Genomic DNA, 19,658 nt, shown 5'->3' on the forward strand with positions numbered 1-19,658 from the left:
GGAGCTTGTTCGAAGGGCTGCATTGCCTCTCTTGTATCCAGTGGCAATAACTGGAAAGCTGAATCCAAAAATCACCATCTTCACCGAAGGAGATTTTCAGAAAATGCAGGACAGGCAGGTGGATTCGCCTTCCAAACTTAGATGGTTAGGAAGCGTGCAGGAGGCAATGGTTTTGCAATTTTAAACTAAGGCGAGGCAGTGATTTATGGTTTTAGACTGTGAAGTACATTCACACCGTCTATAATAATCTGTTGTGAATATTTATCCTGTACTTTATTGCAAAGCCAAGGTCTCTGATAATGAAAACCAAAACACCTAGGAAACGTCGCCTCACCTCGTAATATGATAAAAGACTTGTGATAAGTCTAGTTGAATTTAGAACACAGATGGAAAGCGGGAAGATTAAATCCAATAGAGAAAGTGAGGACTGCAGATGCTGGAGATCAGACCTGAAAATGTGTTGCAGGAAAAGTGCAGTAGGTCAGTCACACTGACATTTGAAATATTCACTGGTGGATAGAATGCACACCTTTCCTTCTAGATGAAAAGGCCAATGATATTTAAACTAATTTGGCAGGGGGATGGGATCTGGACTTGTAGTCCAGCAAGTAAGCTAGCTGTGTGTCAGGATGTCCAAGACTGTAGGGAGGCTGTGGAGAAGGTAGCACTGACAGGGACTACTTGCGGACACAGAGATGGGCTCAAGTGCGTATACTTCAATGCAAGGAGTATCAGAAATAAGGTGGGTGAACTTAAGGCGTGGATCGATACCTGGGACTACGATGTTGTGGCCATCACGGAAACATGGATAGATGAGAGACAGGAATGGCTGTTGGAGGTTCCTGGTTACAGATGTTTCACTAAGATTAGGGAGGGTGGTAAAAAATGAGGGGGGGGGTGTCATTGCTAATTAGAAATGGTATAACGGCTGCAGAAAGGAAGTTTGAGGGGGATCTGCCTCTGGAGGTAGTATGGGCTGAAGTCAGAAATAGGAAAGGTGCAGTCACCTTGTTGGGTGTTTATTATAGGCCCCCCAATAGCAGCAGAGATGTGGAGAAACAGATTGGGAAACAGATTTTGGAAAGGTGCAGAAGCCACAGGGTCGTAGTCATGGGCGACTTCAACTTCCCAAATATTGATTGGAAGCTCTTTAGATCAAGTAGATTGGATGGGGCGGTGTTTGTGCAGTGTGTCCAGGAAGCTTTTCTAACGCAGTATGTAGATTGTCCAACCAGAGGGGAGGCCATATTGGATTTGGTACTCGGTAACGAACCGGGACAAGTGGTGGGCTTGTTAGTGGGTGAACATTTTGGTGATGGCGACCACAATTCTGTGACTTTCACCTTGGTTATGGAGAGAGATAGGTGCGCACAACAAGGAAGTTTTTACAATTGGGGGAAGGGAAATTACGATGCTGTAAGACAGGATTTGAGGAGCATACGTTGGGAGCATAGGCTGTCAGGGAAGGATGTGGTGGAAATGTGGGACTTTTTCAAGGAGCAGATACGACGTGTCCTTGATATGTATGTACCGATCAGGCAGGAAAAAATGGTCGTGTGAGGGAGCCTTGGTTGACGAGGGAGGTTGAATGTCTAGTAAAGAGGAAGAAGAAGGCTTACATAAGGTTGAGGAAACAAGGTTCAGACAGAGCAGTGGAGGGATACAGGATAGCCAGAAGGGACCTGAAGAAAGGGATTAGGAGAGCTAAGAGAGGGCATGAAAAATCCCTGGCGGATAGGATCAAGGATAACCCCAAGGCATTCTATGCGTATGTGAGAAACCTGCGAATGACGAGAACGAGGGTAGGTCCGATCAAGGACAGTGGTGGGAGACTGTGTATTGAGTCGGAAGAGATAGGAGAGGTCTTGAACAAGTACTTCTCTTCAGTATTTACGAACGAGAGGGACCGTATTGTTGAGGAGGAGAGTGTGAAACGGACTGATAAGCTAGAAGAGATACCTGTTAGGAAGGAAGATGTGTTGGACATTTTGAACAACTTGAGGATAGACAAGTCCCCCGGGCCTGACGGGATATATCCTAGGATTATGTGGGAAGCAAGAGAGGAAATTGCACAACCGTTGGCAATGATCTTCTCGTCTTCACTGGCCACTGGGGTGGTACCAGGGGACTGGAGAGTAGCGAATGTTGTGCCCCTGTTCAAAAAAGGGAATAGGGATAACCCCGGGAATTACAGGCCAGTTAGTCTTACTTCTGTGGCAGGCAAAGTAATGGAAAGGGTACTGAGGGATAGGATTTACGAGTATCTGCAAAGACACTGCTTGATTAGGGACAGCCAGCACGGATTTGTGAAGGGTAGGTCTTGCCTTACAAGTCTTATTGAATTTTTCGAGGAGGTGACCAAGCATGTGGATGAGGGTAGAGCAGTGGATGTAGTGTACATGGATTTTAGTAAGGCATTTGATAAGGTTCCCCATGGTAGGCTTATGCAGAAAGTCAGGAGGCAGGGGATAGAAGGAAATTTGGCCAATTGGATAGAAAACTGGCTAACCGGTCGAAGTCAGAGAGTGGTGGTAGATGGTAAATATTCAGCATGGAGTCCAGTTACAAGTGGAGTTCCGCAGGGATCAGTTCTGGGTCCTCTGCTGTTTGTAATTTTTATTAACGACTTAGAGGAGGGAGTCGAAGGGTGGGTCAGTAAATTTGCAGATGATACAAAGATAGGTGGAGTTGTGGACAGTGAGGAGGGCTGTTGTCGGCTGCAGAGGGACTTAGATATGATGCAGAGCTGGGCTGAGGAGTGGCAGATGGAGTTCAACCCTGCCAAGTGTGAGGTTGTCCATTTTGGAAGAACAAATAAGAATGCGGAATACAGGGTTAATGGTAGGGTTCTTGGTCAGGTGGAGGAACAGAGGGATCTTGGGGTCATTGTACATAGATCTTTGAAGGTTGCCACTCAGGTGGATAGAGTTTGTAAGAAGGCCTATGGAGTATTATCGTTCATTAGCAGAGGGATTGAATTCAAGAGTCGTGAGGTGATGTTGCAGCTGTACAGGACTTTGGTTAGGCCACATTTGGAGTACTGTGTGCAGTTCTGGTCGCCTCACTTTAGGAAAGATGTGGAAGCTTTGGAGAGGGTGCAGAGAAGATTTACCAGGATGTTGCCTGGAATGGAGAGTAGGTCGTACGAGGATAGGTTGAGAGTTCTCGGCCTTTTCTCGTTGGAACGGCGAAGGATGAGGGGTGACTTGATCGAGGTTTATAAGATGATCAGAGGAATAGATAGAGTAGACAGTCAGAAACTTTTTCCCCGGGTACAACAGAGTGTTACAAGGGGACATAAATTTAAGGTGAAGGGTGGAAGGTATAGGGGAGATGTCAGGGGTGGGTTCTTTACCCAGAGAGTGGTGGGGGCATGGAATGCGCTGCCCGAGGGAGTGGTAGAGTCAGATTCATTGGCGACCTTTAAGCGGCATTTGGATAGGTACATGGATGGCTGCTTAATTTAGGATAGAAGTTCGGCACAACATCGTGGGCCGAAGGGCCTGTTCTGTGCTGTATTGTTCTATGTTCTATGTTCTATATTCAGATCAGCACGGATCAAGTAACTATCAGATCTGAACATGAAGTTCAATTTGAATTTCTCAACGGCAAATTCACTCTTTCAGTAAACTACAACAGAGAAAACAAGGCACCACATTAAGACAGGATGGAACTTCATAATGCAATGATCCTATTATTATGTAGTTTCCTTGCTTGCTCAAAGCTTTAAATCTCAGTGTCACAATTTCTCTCTTCTGTTAACTGAAGACCAAAGCAATCTCCTCACTTCTTTCCTCCACACAGAGTTCTCACATTCTCTCTCCTCTCATTAAATTTAGTTTCATAACTTCTGTCTGCAGACTAAGAACCAGACTAAGAGCCTCCCGGGTGTTGGTGAATCCTCCCCCACCCACCCCCCGCCCCATCCCAGGTTTTCCTTCCTAGTCAGAACCACGTTGGGGAAAAACCAATCCGGAACCTTTTATTTGTGTTCCCCACCCATACACTCTGTGTAAAAACATGCCCCTGACATCTGTCTTTAATCTATCACCCCTCAATTTGTAGTTATGCCCTCTCGTACAAGCTGACAAGATGGGTGAATGGGCTGAAGAGTTCAGTTTAGAAAAATGTGAGGTGCTGCATTTTGGAAAAGCAAACCTTAACAGGACGTATACAGTCAATAGTAAGTTCCTGGGGAGTGTTGCAAAAAAAAAGACTTGGAGTGCATGTTCATAGTTTCTCGAAATTAGAGTCGCACGTAGATAGGATAGTGAAGAAGGCAGTTGGTCTGCTTTCCCTTACTGGTCAGAGAATTGAGTTTCGGGGTTGGGAGGTCATATTGTGGCTGTACAGGACATTTATTAGGAAACTTTTGGAACGTTACATCCAATTCTGGTCTCCTTCCTATCAGAAGGATATTCTCAAACTTGAAAGGGGTCAGAAAATAATTATAAGGATGTTGCCACGGTTGGATAGTGTGCTTTCCCTGGGGCATCGGAGGCTGAGAGGTGACCGTATAGAGATTTAAATAATCAGGCCAGACATGGGTAGGATAAATAGCCAAGGTCTTTTTCCTGTGGTTGGGAAGTACAGAACTAGGGGACGGGGAGGGGGGCTGGGCAGAGGGTGTGGGGTTAGAGAGAGGTCGCACGGAAACAGGTCGGGGAGGGAGAAAAGGGGAACAGACGGGAGGACAGGCAGAGAGGGGCGAGGGGGGTCAGGGGTGGAACAGAGGGGAATAACAGAGGGGGGGAACAGGAGGGGGGAATGGGGGGGGGAACGTGGGAGCAAGAAGGGGGAAATGAAGGGAAGAACGAGAGGGGGGAACGAGGAGGGAACGAGAGGGGGGAACGAGCGGTGGAAGAGGGAGGGGGAGAGTGAGGGGGAGGGGGGGAGGGGAGGAACAGAGAGAGGGGAGGAAAAGAGAGAGGGGGAAACAGTGAGGGGAAAACAGAGAGGGGGACACAGAGCGAGGGGGACACAGAGAGAGGGGGACACAGAGGGGACACACAGAGAGGGGGATACAAAGAGGGAGACACTGTTATTTTATAGATCTACAACTCCATCCTGTTCCTGTTTTCTCCTTCTCAACGTCAATCCCTCTGTAGGGCTCAGAACAACTGCATAGTTCCTGGAAAGTAGAGTTTCAGGGATATCAGGTGCTGATGGTGGCATTGGGACGCTGACCTTTATTGGTTTGCACTGTTCAATAAAAGGACCTGGGTTCGATTCCACTCTGTGTTGTGTATGCATTTTCTCCCTCTGTGTGTCTACGTGGTGTTCCTCTGGGTGCTCTGGTTTCCTCCCACAATCCAAAGACTTGCGGGTTAGGGGGATTAGCTGTGGACAATATGCTTGGAAATATGGTTCAGGTGGGATGTTGTTCCGATGGTTGGTATTGCCTCATGGGCCGAATGTAGGGATTCTGTCATTGAGTACCGGAGTTATGAGATCAAGTTGTGGCTGTATTGGTGAGGCCAGTTTTAGAACACTGCATTCAATTCTCGTCTCCCTGATTTCGTAAAGAGGTTTCCAGGATAGGACACAACCTCATAATGGCAGGTTCCTGGTAAGTGTTGACGAACAAATAGACAATGGAGTGTGGATTGATAGATCCTTGAAAGTGGGGCTGAATGAAGACAGGGTATAGATTAGAGTGGTGCTGGAAAAGCACAGCAGGTCAGGTAGCATCCGAGGAGCAGGAAAATCTACTCCATCCTCCTCTATGCCCCTATCACTTCCATCCCCACCCCCATTCACCTATTTCCGCCACCTCCAAACGGACCCCACTACCAGGGATATATTTCCATCCTCACTCATTTCCGCCTTCCGCAAAGATCATTCAATCCGTGCCTACCTGGTCATGTCCACGCCCCCCCCCCCCAACAAACCACCCTCCCTTCCTGGCACTTTCCCGTGCCAGGAATTGCAAAACCTGCGCTTCACCTCCTCCCTCACTTCCATCCAAGGCCCCAAAAGAGCCTTCCACATCCATCAACATTTCACCTGCACATCCATCTATATCATTTATTTTATCAGTTGCTCCTGATGCGGTCTCCTCTATATTGGGGAGACAGGACGCCTCCTAGCAGAGCACCTTAGGGAGCATCTCCAGGACACCCGCACTAATCAACCCCACCGCCCAGTAGCCCAACATTTCAACCCCCCTCGCACTCTGCCGAGGACTTGCATTCCTGCACCTCCTCCACCGCTGCTCCCTCACCATCCGTCGCCTGGAGGATGAAGCCTCATATTTCTCCTCGGAACACTTCAACCCCATGGTATAAATGTGGATAACACCAGTTTTCTCATTTCCCTTTCAGCCACCTCACCCCAGCTCCAGACCTCCTGCTCAGCACCGCCCTCATGACCTGTCCTACCTGCCTATATTCATTTCCACCTATCGACTCCACCCTCGTCTCTGACCTATCACCTCCATCCCCACCCCAGTTCACATATTGTACTCTTTGCTACATTCCCTCACCCTCCTCTCTGGCCTATCACCTCCATCCCCACCCCATTCACCTATTTAACTATATGCAACTTTCTCCCCAACCCCACCCCCTCTCATTTTTCTCTCCACTCTGCAGGTGAGGGGTCTGAAGGTTGGTAGTGTGGGAGGTGAGCTCCGGTGTTTCTGTCCTTGTTACAGTTGGAGGAATGGCGTCTGAGGGCGGAGGTGCAGGATGTGGACGAGATGCGTTGGAGGGCATCTTTAACCATGTGGGAAGGGAAACTGCAGTCTCGAAAGGAGGCGGCCATCTGGTGTGTTCGGTGGTGGAACTGGTCCTCATGGGAGCAGATTCAGCGAAGGCGGAGGAATTGGAAATATGGGATTGCATTTTTGCAGGGGTTAGGGTGGGAAGAGTTGTATTCCAGGTAGCTGTGGGAGTCGGTGGGTTTGTAAAATGTGTCAGTGTCAAGTCGGATGTCATTAATGGACATGGAGATGTCCAGGAAGGGGAAGGTGGTGTCAGCGATGGTCCAGGTGAATTTAAGTTTGGATGGGAATGTATTGGTGAAGTTGGTTAACTGCTCAACCTTCTCGCGGGAGCACAAGGTGGCGCCAATGCAGTCATCAATGCAGCGGAGGAAGAGGTAGGGAGTGGTGCATGCGTAATTACGGAATATCAACTGTTCTATGTAGACAACAAAGAGACAGGCATAGCTGGGGCCCATACGGGTGCACATGGCTACCCCTTTGGTCTGGAGGAAGTGGGATGATTCGAAAGAGAAATTGTATAGGTTGAGGACCAGTTCAGCCAAACGAAAAAGTGTCGGTGGAAGGGTTATTTTGGGGACGTCGGGAGAGGAAGAAATGGAGGGCTTGGAGGCCCTGGTCATGGTGGATGGAGGTGTCGAGGGATTGGAATTCCATGGTGAAGATGAGGCTTTGTGGACCAGGGAAACAATAGTCTTGGAGGTGGACGAGGGCATGGGTGTTGTCTCAAACGTATGTTGGGAGTTCCAGGATTGGGGAGTACGGCAGTGTCAAGAAACGTGGAAATGAGTTCAGTGGGGCAGGAGTATGCTTAGACAATGGGTCAGCCATGGTGGTCAGGCTTGTGGACCTTGGGAAGGAGGTAGAACCGGGCAGTGGAGGGTTCCTGGACTATGAGTTTGGAAGCTATGAGTGGGAGATTTCCTGAGGTGATGAGGTTCTGTATGGGCTGCGATATGATGGCTTGGTGATGGGGTGGGGTCATGGTCGAGGGGTAGGTAGGAGGAGGTGTCTTCGTGTTGGCACCTGGCTTCAGCGGTGTAGACGTCAGCGTGCCAGACTACCACTGCATCCCCTTTATCTTCTGGTTTGATGGTGAGGTTGGGATTGGAGCAGAGGGAGTGAGGGGCTGCGTGTTGTGAGGGTGAGAGGTTGGAGTGGGGGAGTGGGGTAGACAGGTTGAGGTGGTTAATATCTCGGCAGCAGTTGGAAATGAAGAGATCATGGGTGGGTAATAGGCCAGCACGTGGTGTCCAGGTAGATGGAGTGTGCTGGAGGCAGGCGAAGGGGTCCTCGGAAGGTGGACGGGAGTCCTGATTGTAAAAGTAAGCTCGGAGGCGGCGGAAGAAGTGTTCGACGTCTCGGCTTGTATTAAATTCATTGCTGTGTTGACAGAGGGGGGAAAAGGTGAGGATGTAGACAGGTCAGTGAAGTGGTATTTGGTATGCTAGCTGTTACTGGGCAGTGTATTGAGTACAAGAGTTGGGAGATCATGTTTCAGTACCCCAGTTTATTGGACGGCCACTTTTAGAATACCCAGACTGTTTTCAATTCCAGTCTCCCTGCTATAGGATGGAGGTTGGGAAACTTGAAAGAGTTCAGAAAAGATTCACAAGGGTATTGCCAGTATTGGAACATTTGAACCATAGGGAGGGGCTGAGGGTAACTTCCCTGCAACAGTGGACGCTGTTGCATGACATTATAGAACTTTATAAAGTTGTGAGGAGCAATGACAGGGTGACTCACCACAGTTTCTTTATTCTCAAGGTAGGGAAGTCCAAAAGCAGAGGGCATAGGTTGAACGTGAGAGCGGAAAGACTTCAAGGGGACCGTAGGGACAACTTGCTTCACACAGTTAATGGTTGGTGCGTGTATAGAATGGGCTGGTTGGCATGGACGAGTAGGACTGAAGGGTCTGTTTCCATTCTATACATCTCTGAGTCTGTTTTGCAGAACTTGAAGGTTTTCAGAAAATATCTACAAAGTTGTTGTTAGGATTGTGGAGTTAAAGGGTGAGGTTGACTAGGCTGGGGCTTTTTTTAAAGATCAGATTCCTTACAGTGTGGGAAAAGACCCTTTGGCCCAAGAGGACCAAACCAACTCACCAATGCAAAACCCAACCCAGACCCATTCCCCTACATTTCCCCCTTCGCCTAACACTACGGGCAATTTAGCATGGCCAATTCACCTCACCTGCACATTTTTGGACTGTGGGAGGAAACCGGCGAAAACCAAGTGGAGAATGTGAACACTCCACACAGTCAATCGCTTGAGGCGGGAATTGAACCTGGGTCTCTGGCGCTGTGAGGCAGCGGTGCTAGCCACTGTGCTGCCCCCTGGAGTATCAGAGACGGAGGCATTACCTTATAGAGGAGCACAGATAGGGAGAATAGCTAAGGTGTTTGTTTCCACCCAGTGTCGGTTAGTACAAAACTCGAGGAGATTGGGATTGAGGTGAGAGAGGAAAGATTTCAAAAGGGACCTGAGGGGCAAACGTTCCACTCAGACGTTGGTGGGTATATGAAATGAGCTGCCATAGGAATGATGGGCGCAGGTATAATTACAACATTTAAAAGGCGTCTGGAGGTGTACATGAATAGAAAGTGTACAGAGTGATATAGGCCAACTCTCCCAAATGGGACTTGATCAGTTTAGGGTATCTGCTCGATATGGACAAGTTGGACTGAAGGGTCTGTTTCCATGCTGTATAACGCTCTGACTCGAAGTGTTTCAGCAAAATCTGAAATAAAAATCTGAAATAAAAACACAAAGTGCTGGAGATCCTCAGCAGGGTCTGGCAGCATCTGAAATGGTGACAGATGCAGGAAACATTGCAGCCTTGAGGAAGTGTTTAGATGATCACACCAGGCATGTGTGCTTGATGACCAGTATGGAGAAGATAGGGGCATTGTGTTCAACCATTTTATACCAGACAGATCGGCCCCATTTTATTCTGTATTTCTCTGTGACTCCCTCTTTTTCAGAAGCAGGCAGGATTGGGAAGCAGTGGAGAATGTAAATGATGCGTGAGAGGCTTTGAGTACAGTAGCAGGGATCCCTTTCCGGAAGGGCCTTGGTGAGACCACACCTGGAGTACTGTGTATACCTTTGTTCTCATTTCCTAAGGAAGGCTATCCCGGTTACTGAGAGACAGTTATCGAGGGTCACCAGACTGAGTCGTGAGATGTGGAGATAGTTAAGGACTGCAGATACTGGAAATCAGAGTTTATGCAATGTGCACCTGAAAAATTACGGCAGGTCAGGCAGCATCGGAGGAGCCAGAAAGTTGATATTTTGACTCAGGGCCCTTTGTCAGTCCGAATGAATAGTCCTGACCTGAAACGTCGATTTTCCAGCCCCATCGAGTGCATGCTGGTCATCAAGCACCTATTTATTCGAGTCCCACGTTTTTGCACTCAGCGTGTAACCGATATTGTAGGCCCCACCAGGAGATTTCTCCCAGCCCTACACAGGGGTTACCGGTCAGGGTTGTACAGGTCCTACCTAACCCAGAAACTGTACCTATGCTTGAAGAATCTGAACCCTTCTCTAGTACGCCATTTCTCCAGCCACACATCCAGCTGATCCACACTCTTGTCCCTGCACTCACTAGCACGTGGCACTGGTGGCATGACTAATACTATTACATTACAGGAGATACATTTTACTGTATTCCTGATCTCCCTATATCCAACTTTCGGGCCCTCATCCATTTGTTTCGTGATGTCATTGGTATCTGTGTGTTCCAAGACCACGAGCTGTTTGCTCTCCAGCTCCAGAATGTCCTGCAGCCGCTCCATGATATCGCGGCTCCTGGCACCAGGGAGATTACATACCATCCTGGATTCATGTCAGTGACCACAGACGTGCCTGCCCGGAACCTGACTATTGAATCCCCTGTCACGATAGCCCTGCCACTCTCATTCCTCTGTTCTGTGCAGCAGAGTTCTCTATGGTGTCATGACCCTGGCAGGTACTGATTTCCCGAGAATCCCAAGCGGTATACAGTATCTGTTTGAGAGGGGCATAACCACTGAGGACTCCTGCACTCCCTTCCTGAGCCTTTTACTTGATCTGGTGGTCACCCATTACGTTTCTGCTTATGTAACTCTCACCTGCAGTGTGACTAACTCACCAAATGTGCTGCCCATGACATTCTCCTAATCGCAGATGATCCATAGTGAGTTCACCCACAGCTCCCGCTCTGACAAGCTGTTTCCCAGTAGCTGCAGATGGACACACGTCCGGCACATATAGCCATCAGGGACACTGGAAGCGTCCCTTATTTCCCACATGGTGCAAGATGAGCACACCACGGGTTTGAGGGCGACTGTCACAACATGTCTCGAGATTCAGCTAGTTATTCCCTTTAAAAGTATTCAAATGAGCTAGCAATCTTCCATCACTTCAAACAGTGATGGAACACTTGTAAAAAGAGTTCGAAAATGATCCGGCATATCGCTTACAAATTGGCAGTTCCCATTTGGACCATGTGAATTTCTGAATGGCCAGAACTAAAACCGAGTTTCAGCTTCAACTTCTCCTTGTCTCACAACTCCAAAACTCTCAGATTGAGCCAAGCAAGACTCACACTGCAGCCCTGCCATTTCCATCGTCTGTTCACACCTACACTGCCCTCAGCCTGCTGTACTGATCCAATGCATCTCAATCGAAGCTCAGGAAGAGCACCTCATCTTTCAGCTCAGCCCTTTGTATCCCCTGAGTCAACATGAAGCCGTTTCTAGATGAATGGACAGTTGTCAGAATCCGGAACATTCCACCTGAAAAGGTAATGGAATCTGAGTCCAGAAGGAATTTTAATGGGTAGTTTGCAGGGATTTGAAAATAAGGGGTTTACAGGTAAACATCATGAAGTCGGTGACTGGGTGTAAATCTGACAGTTCTTAAAAGAGACGACGTGTAATTTGGATAACTCTGTGCTCCCACTCAGGGCAGAATCTCCTTTCTCAGCTGCAGGGCCCAGAACAGAGCACATACTCCAAGGTGTTCCAACCATGAACTTGAACAACGTTTTGGTATTTGATTGACAAACACTATGAGATACTTTCCCACAGACAGAACAGACAAACCTTTCTCCTTCCACTGTAAAATGCCAATAATATTCAGATCATGATGACTGCGCTGACTATAGAAACTTGCTTTTGAGAACCCGTTCTCAATTATTTTCAATTAATATCCTATAAAAAGAATTCACAAAGCAAAACTCACAGTCAGTGCAGGGTGAATGGTGAAGACAACTATTTCCCTGGTATTTGTTTGATGTGTAAATGCACCGCTTCAAATCGCACCCCCCGCCACCCCAGGAAGTGAACATGCGCATGTGCCTCGCTGTACCTTGTTCCCAGTAATGATAGTGACCATAACCCAGGACCTATCACTGCCTGAGGGCCACAGACATTTTCCAATTTGCTGTAAACGTGGGACCAAGAGTTCCTGATTCAGGACTAACGACCTGCATAGAGTATAATTAAATCCTCCCAGTCTAAACTTAATCATTTCATCCGGTTCCCGCTGCCACTCTCCCTTTACCCGTTTCCACCTCCTGCACGCACCAAGGGACATTCCGGGACCAATGACCCTTCCTCAGAACCGATGGCAGCTGGGAATGTTAGAATCTCTGCAGTGTAGAAACAGGACCTTCGGTCCAACAAGTCCACACCCACCCTCTGAAGAGCATCCCACCTAAACTCATTCCCCTATCCTATTACTCTACATTTCCCCTGATGTATGCACCTACCTCGACATCGTGGAACACTACGGGAGATTTAGCTTGGCCAATTCACTTATCGTGCATATTTTTGTACTGCAGGAGATAGGAGATAGCAGAATTTCCTCCTGAACCTCTCCGTCTCTTTCCTCCCAAAAACCGTCAACCAATCATGTCTCATCTAAGATAACATCACCTTCTCAAACCTGATTTTAAATTCGGCATGTCATATTCCTATGTTAGGCATCTCAATCATCTGAATCACAGAAAACGTCACTGTGGTCCATCGGGTCTGTCTGTGACAAAAAGAAAACAACCTCTTTACTATCCTAATATATTTTGTAATACTTGGTGCAAAATTTATCTGTAGTGACGTCGCAAGTGTACACCCAAATACACCTTAAATGCTATTGGGATTTCTCTGTCTCCTACTCTTACGGACAATGTAGATTAGTGCAACTGTTACTCTGAGATAACATCACCCACAGGAACGCAGAGCAGCTGGATCTGTGCATCCAGAGGTTCCCCACACATTGGGAAAGATAGCACGGTCCCTAAGACGGGGCACAAGAGATTTACCAGGATGGTTCAGGAATGGGGGATTTTAGTTGCAGAACATCGGCGTTAATAATGCACAAAAATATTCATCTACAATAGATGGAATCTCCTTCCCAACCTCTCCCCTTGCCTGGGTTGTGGTAAACTTCATGTTAAAGAACCAGCAGACATATCTCCTTAATGAGAGAGCAGCCCTATAGTCTGGTAGGACAAAGCTGACTTTCTCTTTTCCACAGTGATGCCACTGTGCCGCGGGGGTGGAAAGAGAGATTGCTGAAGGTGGTGGATGGGACACCACTCAAGCACAATGATTTGTCCTGGAGGATGTTCACTCTCTTTAATAATGTTAGGTCTGCACTGATGCAGGCAAGTGGAGACTGTTCCAACACAATCCTGATGTGTGCCTTATAGACAGGAAACAGACATATGGGAATCAGGGGTTTGGGGAAACTGAGATCATTTTCCTTGGAGCAAAGAAAATTGAGCGGAGCTGTCATAGAGGGGTTCACAAAACATATACATCAAAATGATAAACTTAACACTCGTCAGCTCATCATAAAATGATTACAGGACACATATTGAAGATTTGGGGGAAGACCTACTCAGAGAATGAGATGATTCAAAGGAGATTTTTATGCATCAAGTGGGAATGAGCTGGAACACAATATTCTCACACAATGTGAATATCCAGGTCCTGGTGAATTGAGTAAATCTGTCAGAGGTTGACGTAATAGTTACTAAGATTCCCATCTGAATGTCCACATGTAGTATCCTGTAATATAAGTTTATAAAATTCGTCACTGTCAGTTCAGATTGGAGTCTCACACCTCCTGGCCCAGGATGACTGCACACATCCCCGCTCGTGGAGACCAGCAGTCAATTCAAAAGTAATCTATATGGGTTTATATGAGTTTCCACCTTGGGACTTCATGTGACTAAACAGGGCAGATCTTTGATACATGGGACAGAATATTATACAAGATTCAGTGAGATGTGGAGACCAGGATTTGCTTCCTTTTCTTTCCTTCCGCGCTGCCGCTTTGCCTCATCAATATATCATGGGGTGTGAAAGGCTCATGCAGCTTGATGGGCAAGTTATCTCCATTCTGACGAATGGGCAGCAATCTCCTCCCTGAAAAGGATGGCAAGTGTGCATGCTTCCAACAGCCCAGAGGTCCCAAGAAAGATAAAGGGGGAAATCTAGTAGAAAATACATAACAATAAAGTTCTAAGATGATTATGAACTGTTTAAAGAGGGATATTCACAGGAGATGTGGGCACCAAATTAGTAAATGTAGTATAACTTGGGAAATGGTGCAGTTTTCCATTATTGAGGAGATAATAAAAGAACAGAGGACGATTTGAATGGTGGAAACTGTAGAAAGCTGCACTACAAAGGGAACAGGGGTAATTGTGCAGGAAACACAGAAAGCTAGCACACCGTTCCAACAGGTCATCAAGAAGGGAATGGAATTTTCTTCCTGCTTTGAAGGGGTTTGCAGTATCAGGGTTTGGAGTCGATACCTTCGGGCAACTGTTCAACATGGAGTGAGACCACATCTGGAGTAATGTGAGAAGTTTGGGTTCCTTTAGTTAAGGAAATATATCACTTCTTCAGAAGCATTTCAGAGAAGATTCACTGGGATGATCCCGAGCTTAGAGGGAGTATCTTTTAAGAAAAGGCTGGACAAGTTGGGAAACTTCTCACTGGATTTTGGAAGAATGAGAGGTGATCTCATTGAAACACATCTGACAGGGTAAATACTGAGATGTTGTGTCCCACCATGGGGGAGTCTGGGACCAGATTCTGGGTCAGTCACGGAATCAAGGTTTCTGTTTCAGATTCGTCAATTTTAAAGCAACACAGACATGGGTATGGGGTTGCAGTAGAAATGGAGCTGGGGTGAGGTGGAGACAAGTAACATTTTAAAGATCGGAATTCCTGATGTTCGTGATTGTGTAGATGTCTGATCACCATGGGGTCAGATACGAGAGCAATATTGTGAAGTGTGTAGTTCTGCCTCAGACAGTTCTCAGTGAAAGGGAGGGGCTCAGCAGTGAGGGGAAAGTAATTTGTAATAGCAACTGAAGAGGGAAGTTGCTGGGCTGGGGAGGGGGATGTTGAGAGAGAAGGTGCTGGGGTGGGGAGGGGGACGTTAATGTGGAAGGTGCTAGGGTGGGGACGGGGATTTAGAGACGGAAGGTGCTGGGGTGTGGAATGAGGATGTTGAGAGAGAAGGTGCTGGGATTGGGGATGGGTATGTTGAGAGAGAAGGTGCTGTTGTGGGAAGGAGGAATGTTGAGAGGGAACATTCTGGTGTGGGGGAGGGGAATGGGTGAGAGGGAAGGTGATCGGTTGGGGGTGTGGTATGTTGTGAGAGCAGGGGCTGGGGTGGGTAGGGGGCTATTCAGAGGGAAACGTACTGGGGTTGGGGAAGGGAATGTTGAGAGGGATGTTGGGAGTTATTGAGGGCGAAGGGGCTGGGGTTGGGGAGGGGAATGTTTAGAGGTAAGGTGCTGTGGTTGGGAGGGGGATTTTGAGAGGGAAGGTGCTGTGGTGGGGAGGGAGATGTTGAGAGGGAAGGCGCTGGGATGGGGAGGGGGAAGAGCTGGGAGGAGCTTTCCTCACAAAAACATTAAACAATCATGTATCATCTATTCTATTATTCCCTCCGTTACCTGGTTACAAATGTGGCGTGACATATTCCTATATTAAGTGTCTTGAATAACTCGAGTACAGATAAAGGCTCTGTGGTCCATTGGATCTGTGCCATAAAGGAAACTACAAGGTAACTATTCTCATCCCATTTTCCAGCACATAGCCCATAGGCGTATCTGCCTTGGCATTGCAAGCGTACATCTAAATACATCTTAAATATTGTTGGGATTTCTGTGTCTCCCACCCTTATAGAGAGTGAGGTTTAGTGCAACCGTTGCTCTACGACGACATCACCCACAGCAACACAGAGCAGCTGGGTATGTGTAAACCAGAGATTCCCCACACATTGGGAGGGATGGCAGGGTTCCTGAGAGGGGGTAAAGGAGATATACCAGGATGGTTCAAGGAATGACGTTTTTCGTTGCACGATTAGGGTTGTTTTTATATGAGTAAGTGACACTGCGCCTGCATGGCTCATGGTCACGTGTTGTCCACACCAACTCACATCGTATTGGTCTTGAGCTACCATCAATCAGCCGGGCCCTGTTGTGAGGTGAGTGGTGGGATCCTCCCTCTCTCTGCTCTGGGATAAGCTTCATCATTCACAGTAAATGAGGCAGTATGACAGAGCACAGGGGCTGTGGGCAATTCAGATCATTGTGGCTGTACTCCCTCCCTCTGGAGATGCTGGAAATCTGTCCTAATCCCCCTCCCATTTGTCCATATCCCTCGAAATCTTTCCTCAAAAAGTTAAATTCCAAACCTTTTTAAGAATAACTGCTGAATCTGCATGCAGCTGCCATTCAAACTGTTCCCGATGCTCAGAACTTACCAAGTAAAATAATCTACACATTTTCACCCTGCTGTTTTGCCGATTTTATTAGTTACTAAAAGTTGTGACAGTGTTAAATGATTTATCTCTCGGTCTCTCTGTAAATTAAGTATCGTGGAAACAAATCTGCTCCTGTTCGAAATCACTGCTTAACCTTTTCAGCTTGAAGGAGAATCATCAGACCTTCTGCTTCCTCTCCATAAAATAAAAAGAAATCTATTTTAATTTCTTAGTTTCACAAAAAAAGACTAAAATGTAATGCTGAAAATGTAAACACATTTACTGCACTAGAAAATAGACAGGCAGAAAGGCTCAGAAAAGGGGTGAACTTTAAGAATGAAAAGATATTGACACCTGGGCTCAGCAAATGATAACAGGATGCTGTAAGGCAATTAAGAACATTTGGCTTAGTATCGGTGTATCTGTGTGAACAGGACACCAAGTGATAACATTCACAGGCATTTCCTTGTGAAATTCATGACAGTGTTTGAATATGACCCTGAAACGAAAATCGGTACTATCAAAAACTTTGTAATTAACGATCAGATGTTGTCGATTATAATGGATTCTTATTACCCCTTGTAAGCGGGGCTCTCACAGAGAGAAAATAAATTTTTGCTTGAGAGTTCAAAAGGACACGAGAGAGGGAGAGAGACCATTTTAGTGCTGAGGCTGTTGAATCCAGTCGTATATTTACTCCAGGTGCTCATCTGTTATGGATTGAATTTAATTGCATTTTGAGACTTTTTGATGATTTTGAGTCGCTATTACTGGTTATAAAATGCAAACTCTGTAAAGGAAATATTGATAAAGCTTTAACTTACTTACTGTTTTTACAGACCGTACAGACTGCCGCACTGTCAATTCTAACTAATCAGATCTAAATAAAACCCTCAAAAAAGCATGATTTGTTTCCCCAAACAGATTCTTCTCACTAGACTTCTGAAGATGTCTTTGGAGATGTCTTAATTCATTTCCTCAAATTACAAGCATAAAAGGAGATCTTTCAGTTTTTAACATCACTATCAGGGGAGGCGATCACCGAAAAGGTATTGTCACCTGGAGAAGTTATCTGGAAACCCAGGTACTGTTCTGGGGGCCTGGACTTAAATCCCACCAAGGCAATTGAACTCAATAAAATCTGGAATTAAAAGTTAAATGATGGCCATAAAACAATTGTCGATTGTTCAGAAACACCCATCTGGTTCACATATGTCCTTTAGGGAAGGAAACTGCTATCCTTACCTGCTCTGGCCTACGCGTGACTCTAGACCTACAGCAATGGGACTGACTCTCACTGCCCTCTGGATATTGAGGCATGGGCAATGATTGCTGGCCTGGTCAGTGATACCCACATCCTCTGGATGAATACACACAAGGAAAACATAAATTGTGGAAGACAGCCTTGTTTTTGAAATGCTGTCATCACAGAAGTTTTCAAATAAACAAAAAGTCACCTTATTCGATGGCACGATAGACGCTGCAATAATCAGAGGGAACTTGAGGAACAATGTACAGAGAGAGCTCAGGTATATGGCAGAATAATAAGTTTGTAATAGTAGGGAATTAAATTTTCCAAATATTGACTGGGACTACTATAGTGTGAAAGATTTAATTGGTGACAAATTTGTTAAATGAGTTCAAGAACATTTTCTTTATCAATATCAGAGAAGGAGCAAAACCTGACTTTTTCTCGGTGAATAAGACAGTATAAGTAATTGAAGTGAGAGCAGGGGAACACTTTGGGTGGGACAAAATTGCCGGCTAATTGTGTAAGATTTGTACAATCAAAAACGGCGTGTAAGTTGTCTGATGACTGTAGAGTGGCCAATGTTGTACCATTGTCTGTGAAGGAATATAAGGAGAAGCCTGAGAATGACAGGCCTGTGAGTTTGACTTCAGTGATGGGTAAGTTGCTGCAGGTGATTGTGAATGACAGGAATTACATGTATTTGGAGAGATATGGAACGATTAGTGATAGTCAGCATCGAAACAGTAGGCGAGAGATTTATAGTGGACAGTTGTTTTTCAGACTGAAGGCTTGTGACCAGCAGTGTTCCCCAGGGATCAGTGCTGGGTCCACATTTATTTGCCATTCATATTAATGATTTCGATAAGAATATGGAATGTTTGGGTAGTAAGTTTGTGGGTGACACGAAAAATGGTGTTAAAGTGGAAAACAACAAAGGTTATGTACGATTCCGAAGAGATCTTGATCAAATGGGTGAATGGCTGAAGAGTGGCAGATGGAGTTTAATTTGAATAAATGAAAGATATTACATTTTCAAAAACAAACAAGGGCAGGAATTACACTCATTAAAAGTCAAGCCTTGAGAAGTGAAAGAGAACAAATAGACTTAGGAATTCAGGTTTTTGAAATTTGTGTCACATGTAGACAGGGTGGTTAAGAAAGTGTTTAGCACATTTGCCTTCATTTCTCAGGCCTTTGTGTATAGGAGTTGGGATGTTATGTTGAGATTGTACAGGATGTTGGGGAGGTCTTTTCCAGATTTCTGTGCCCACTTCTGGTTGTGCTGTTATAGGAGGGATATCATTAAATTGGATTGGATTCAGAAGAGATTTACCAGGTTGGTGATGGTAATGGATGGTTTCAGTTATAAGGAGAGACAGAGACTTGTTTGCACTGGAGTGTAGGATGTTGAGGGGTGACCTCATTAGAGGTTTATGAAATGATGAAGCGTCCAGGTAATGTGAATAGCAGGTGCCCTTTCCATCAGGGGGTGCAGTTCATGAATGGGCTGCATAACATTACAGATAAGGGGAGAAAGGGCTTTAAAAAGACATTAGAGATTTTTAATTTTTTTTACACTGAGTTACTTAATGTGTTGAATGAACCTCCAGAGGAGTGGTAGATGTGAATACATTTACAACTGCTGGGGAGCACGGTGGCTCGTAGCACAGGGATTCGGGTTCAATTCCAACCTCCAGCGACTGTCTGTGCGGACTTTGCACATTGTCCCGATATCTGTGTGCGTTTCCTCCCACTAGTAAACTGCTCATGCTAAATTGCCCACACTGTTCAGAGATGTGTATGTTGAGTGCATTAGTATGGGGTAAACAAAGGGGAATGGGTCTGGGTGGATTTGTTGGGCAAATGGTCAGTTTCCACACTGTAGGGATTCTACGAGAAAGTCATTTG

This window comes from Chiloscyllium punctatum, chromosome 18 (genome assembly GCF_047496795.1).
Source record: "Chiloscyllium punctatum isolate Juve2018m chromosome 18, sChiPun1.3, whole genome shotgun sequence".
NCBI classification, from domain to species: Eukaryota; Metazoa; Chordata; class Chondrichthyes; order Orectolobiformes; family Hemiscylliidae; genus Chiloscyllium; species Chiloscyllium punctatum.